Raw genomic sequence first — 6,348 nt, 5'->3', positions numbered from 1 at the left:
CCCACATTAATCCAGGCTGACTAGTTAGTTAACAAAACTTAACTTAGGTTCACCCAAATCAATCCAGGCTGACTAGTTAGTTAACTAAACTTGAATGAGGTCGCCCACATTAATCCAGGCTGACTAGTTAGTTAACAAAACTTAACTTAGGTTCACCCAAATCAATCCAGGCTGACTAGTTAGTTAACTAAACTTGACTTAGGTTTACCCAAATCAATCTAGGCTGACTAGTCAGTTAACTAAACTTGACTTAGGTTCACCCAAATCGATCCAGGCTGACTAGTTAGTTAACTAAACTTGAATGAGGTCGCCCACATTAATCCAGGCTGACTAGTTAGTTAACTAAACTTGACTTAGGTTCACCCAAATCAATCCAGGCTGACTAGTTAGTTAACTAAACTTGACTTAGGTTCACCCAAATCGATCCAGGCTGACTAGTTAGTTAACTAAACATGAATCAGGTTGCCCACTTAAATCCAGGCTAACTAGCTAGGTAACTAAACTTAAATTATGTTGCCCACATTAATCCAGGCTGACTAGTTAGTTAACAAAACTTGACTTAAATTTGCCCAAATCAATTCAGGCTAACCAGCTAGTTAACTAAACTTGAATTAGGTTCGCCCAAATCGACCCAGGCTGACTAGTTAGTTAACTAAACTTGAATTAGGTCACCCACATTAATCCAGGCTAACTAGTTAGTTAACTAAACTTGAATTAGGTTTGCCCCAGTTCAATCCAGGCTGACTAGTTAGTTAACTAAACTTGAATTATGTTCACCCAAATCAACCCAGGCTGACTAGCTAGTTAACTAAACTTGAATGAGGTCGCCCACATTAATCCAGGCTGACTAGTTAGTTAACAAAACTTGACTTAGGTTCACCCAAATCAATCCAGGCTGACTAGTTAGTTAACTAAACTTGACTTAGGTTCACCCAAATCAATCCAGGCTGACTAGTCAGTTAACTAAACTTGAATTATATTTGCCCAAATCAACCCAGGCTATCCAGCTAGGTAACAAAACTTGAATTAGGTTCACCCAAATCGATCCAGGCTAACTAGTTAGTTAACTAAACTTGAATTAATCCATGCTAACTAGCTAGTTAACTAAACTTGAATTAGGTTAGCTAAGGTAAAATATGCTCAGTCCCGTCCAGGCTAGCTAGGACTAACTCAGGCTAACTAAACCTCTGCACTTTCACACTTGTTTTTGTTTCTCTATGCTAGTGTTTCATCGCCACTCAATCAGGCGCGTGGTTAGCGTAGCTCTCATCGCCTCCGTGCCTTATCACGGCTCGCGTTCATCCGTCTCATAACCAGAGGGGTTGGGGGGGGGGGGGGTTCGAGCAGAACCGCTCTGAAACTCTGGCGGAGATGAAACACGACTGCCTACCTCTGATCACACATCTGTACCAGTAACGGACCTGAACATCTGTTTCTGTTTGTTTCATTTCATCACATCCTGCACGGCTTCATGTTCAGAACCACTTTTACTCTCTCGTTTTGTTGTGTCGTATCGTAAGGCTGCATGATTGATCGTTTTCTCTATATTTTAGTTGTTCCTGATGCCACACTGATATCATACATTACATCTATTTTCACTAGGGAGCTCGATTGGTGCTATCCACCTGGCCGGGCATCCTGCAGCTACTGTTGGGGGTTGGGGTTTGATTAGTAACGGCTGCTGTACAGTAGCGCCCTCTGCTGATTGGTCGAGGCTGCTGTACAGTAGCGCCCTCTGCTGATTGGTTCAAGGTGGCTGTTCAGTAGCGCCCTCTGCTGATTGGTCAAGGTGGCTGTACAGTAGCGCCCTCTGCTGATTGGTCAAGGTGGCTGTACAGTAGCGCCCTCTGCTGATTGGTCAAGGCGGCTGAACAGTAGCGCCCTCTGCTGATTGGTTCAAGGTGGCTGTTCAGTAGCGCCCTCTGCTGATTGGTCGAGGCTGCTGTACAGTAGCGCCCTCTGCTGATTGGTTCAAGGTGGCTGTTCAGTAGCGCCCTCTGCTGATTGGTCAAGGTGGCTGTACAGTAGCGCCCTCTGCTGATTGGTTGAGGCTGCTGTACAGTAGCGCCCTCTGCTGTGTGGTCGAGGCTGCTACCAGTAAGATCTGAGGGTTTGAATCTCAGCTGTGCTATCAGCCGTGTGGGCTTCTACACAGACATGACTGGCTGTGTGTAGTGGGAGTTGTTTGAACAGCCTCGCCATCGGAAGGTGAATCTGCGAGGATTTGCCAAGCTCAGATAAAATAAGAAGGATTGAGTCAGGAACCGCCAAGTTGCCACTGTTGGGCCCCTGAGCGAGGCCCTTAACCTTCATTTGTTCGAATTATATTTGGTCATAGCGCCCAGGTGGCGCAGCGGGATATTCCTCTAGCACAACAGCGCTGAGATTCTGAACTCCTCTGAACTCCTCATCCAGCGGGCATAATTGCCAGTGCCTGCAGCAGACACGTTTCTGCTAGGGCGGGATGGCCGGACTATGTGTAACGCTGTGTAAGGACCCTGATTAGCAGATAGAGGCGCCTGTGCAGAATGCATGGGTGGAAAAGGGTTCCGTTAAGCGCAGCACACAGGTCAGAGGAGGCGTGAGCAGCAATATACCCTCCTCGACTGCAATCGGGGATCCACCAGCAGCGGAAGACAGATTGACTACACGAAATCAGGAGAAGATGCAGAAATAAATAGAAAAGTTGCTTTTGATAAATGTACATGGAGAGACAGTGATAGCTCAGTGGTTAAGGTACTGGACTAGTAATCTAAAGGTTGCCGGTTCAAGCCCCAAGTTGCCACTGTTGGGCCCCTGAGCAAGGCCCTCAACCCTCAACCCTCAACTGCTCAAAATAGTTTTCAGTCATAACTAAGTCGCTTTGGATAAAAGCGTGTGCTAAATGCTGAAAATGTAAATGTAAATGAGAGACACAGTGTGCACTCAAAAAATCATCCACCACCAGTGCAGGTGCCTGGACCAGCCAGCAGAGGTCGCTTTAGTGCAGCAGCAATGAAACTTTTTTCCTCAGAAACGGTCCAGCCTGTTGGATGGCCAGCCAGGTCGATAGCACGCGAGCTCCTGAGCGCCTTCTCTTGTTGCTTTTGTGATAGAAAAGCATCTAATCGTGAATCCCCTCCAGCTCGGTCATTAAAAAAGATTGAAGAGTTTGATTCAAAGCTCTGAAAACCCTAAAAGCTTCAGTTTATCTACGATTTTAGCTGCCTTTTTTTTGCTTTAGTAACTAAATTGACTTAAAGCTCAGGAAATATCGGCAGCGTTTATAGAGAGAAGTTTCACACAGAATTAAATATCCTATAAAACACGGCGGCCACATTTTAAACACGCTGTGATTTCACTGTAACGATCGAAACCGAGCCGTTCAGACCGGCCAGCGTTTTAAACATACACTCAACAAGCACTTTAATAGGAACACCTGCCTGCTCTGCTACCTGTTTGTTCATTGTTTTATAAGCAGCACCGCCCATACAGATGTGCATTGTGGGCATACAATTACTGACAGCCCGTCTGTTTCCCCTCCCCAGCCTTTTGGACCCCCACTATCCAGATGATGTTTGAACGGTGGATCATTCTCAACACTGCACTGATACTAACATGGTAACGATACCATAGTATAGTGTGTGTGTGCTTGTACTGGTATGAGTGTAGCAGGTGCAGCAGTGTTGTTGTGATTTTTAAACACCTCAGTGGCAATTCTGATGTTTACTGCAAAGAGGGTATGTGTTCCTAATAAAGCGGCCAGTAGAATGAACCAGGATTTAAAATCCCCAACAACACTGCTGCACCTGCTGCACTCAGACCATTTGGCATCAGCGCAGTGCTGAGAATGCTCCACGTTCCATTCCATTGATAAATGTTCTACAGAGAGGTCAGGTGTACAGAGGAGCAGATAATCCCAAATCTACCACTGATTTGTTTTCATTACCCGCCCGGTCAGGGTTGCGGTGGGTCCGGTGCGAACGCTTGGTAGGCGTGAAGGCATGAAGACACACTGGACAGGTCAGCAACATTCACGTGCTCACTTGCTTACCCACACCTGGGAAAAAGAAACACCTGGAGACAAGGAGAACATGCTCAACTCAGACCTGGGTCGCCCACCTTGTTTTCATCACGCCTGGAAAAAGCCGTAAAACACGATGGCTCTCTCCTCAATCGGGCGTGGCAGCAACATTAATAAAAGGGGTTAAAATAAAGCTTGTAATTCTGCGCTTGCTAAATATCGCGATGTATCGTCGGAGGGAATCGTCGTCACATGCCTGCTGTCAGTGTTAAGCTGAATGTAAATGTGATTAGATGTGATTTTGCAGTCATGGTTGAGGTTTTGGGGTTGGGGGCGGGGTGGGGGGTATTCTGCTGTGCCTTGTTATTCGGTCAGTGATCGTCCAGCTTTAATTAATGTGTGCTCGTGCTGCCGGCGCTCGTGTGCTTTACTCAGAAATTACTCGCCGCCTTCGTCCGTCTGTGTGATGTCAGGAGCAAATTTAATGTAATAAATGGTAATAAAGTTTTATAAATATTTAACCCTGTACGTGTCTGAGAATTACTCACCACATCACTACACCCGAAGTATGTGGACACCACTTCGGTTTAGGACGTTCTGCTGTGTCATCTAAAAACAGGGTGTAACAATCAATTAGAATTGATTTCATTCTAATTAATGAAATGCTTTAAAACGTGTGCCAACACTTTGGGGAAGGCCCTTACCTGTGCCGAGTTTAGGTTAGAGGAACCCCAGTGGTTTGTACAGATCCCTGACATCAACCCCACTGAACACCTTTGGAATGAATTGGAATGTCGATAGTGAGCTGGGCCTACTCGTCCACCATCAGGACCTGCTCTTTTTTATTACTGAATGCGCACAAGTTCCCACAGACGCACTCGAAATCTTGTGGAAAGCCTTTACACACACTGTACCACGGAAAGGTACATAATCCATGGAATGGTACAAAATAAATGTAATAAAATAATAACCACAATAAAAATGATCATATTTAAATCAATCATAAATAAAGTAATAGTAATAGTTTTTAATATTAATAAAACAGATGGTAACAATAGCAATTATAAATACAATAAAATTACAATAGTTAAAGTGAAATTATAATAACAATAATAATAACATTTAATACAATAAAAAGTAAAATTATTATTATTCATTTATTCATTCATTCATTGTTTTACTCGCACTTTATCTTGGTCAGGGTCACGATGGGCCAGATTTACTGGGTGAGAGTGAATGACAACCCTGGACAGGTCACTATTCCGTCACAGATTATTATTATTATTATTATTGTTGTTTTTTTATTATTATTATCATTATTATTGTTATTATTATTATTATTATCATTATTATTAATATTGTTATTATTATTATTATCATTATTATTAATATTGTTATTATTGTTATTATTATTATTATCATTATTATTGTTATTATTATCATTATTATTATTATTGTTATTATTATTATTATTGTTATTATCATTATTATTGTTATTGTTATTATTATTGTTATTATTATTATTATTTTTATTATTATTGTTATTATTATTATTATCATTATTATTGTTATTATTATTATCATTATTATTATTATTGTTATTATTATTGTTATTATCATTATTATTGTTATTGTTATTATTACTATTATTATTATTATTATTGTTATTATTATTATTTTTATTATCATTATTATTATTGTTATTATTATTACTATTATTATTATTATCATTATTATTATTATTGTTATTATTATTATTATTTTTATTATCATTATTATTATTGTTATTATTATTACTATTATTATTATTATCATTATTATTATTATTGTTATTATTATTATTATCATTATTATTGTTATTATTATTATTATTATTATTATTGTTATTATTATTATTATTATCATTATTATTATTATTGTTATTATTATTATTATTATTGTTATTATTATTATTATCATTATTGTAATTATTACTATTGTATAATAATATATTAATAATAATAATAATACAATAAAAACAAAAGTAATGTTGTTATAATGACGATTATTTAATTATTAAAATAAAATAATTCAAAATTCATATTTATATTATTATTTTAATTGATAATAAATATAATAATTTAACTAACTCATACATTTAAAATGAAACGTATTAATACAAATTATAAAAATATAATTGAGTTGTGAAGCACCTGAGGTTACAAAATCACAGTGACATAATAAATGATCTCATTCATCTCAGATCCACGTGAGCTAAGATCAAGTGTCACACACACTCACACACACACACACACACACACACACTCGTAGCTGCTCCTCTCTCCAGTTCCTTGTGCTTCATCTGA

This window comes from Trichomycterus rosablanca, chromosome 10, assembly GCF_030014385.1.
Source record: "Trichomycterus rosablanca isolate fTriRos1 chromosome 10, fTriRos1.hap1, whole genome shotgun sequence".
In the NCBI taxonomy this organism is placed as follows: domain Eukaryota; kingdom Metazoa; phylum Chordata; class Actinopteri; order Siluriformes; family Trichomycteridae; genus Trichomycterus; species Trichomycterus rosablanca.
Note: the sequence above shows the minus strand (reverse complement) of the source record.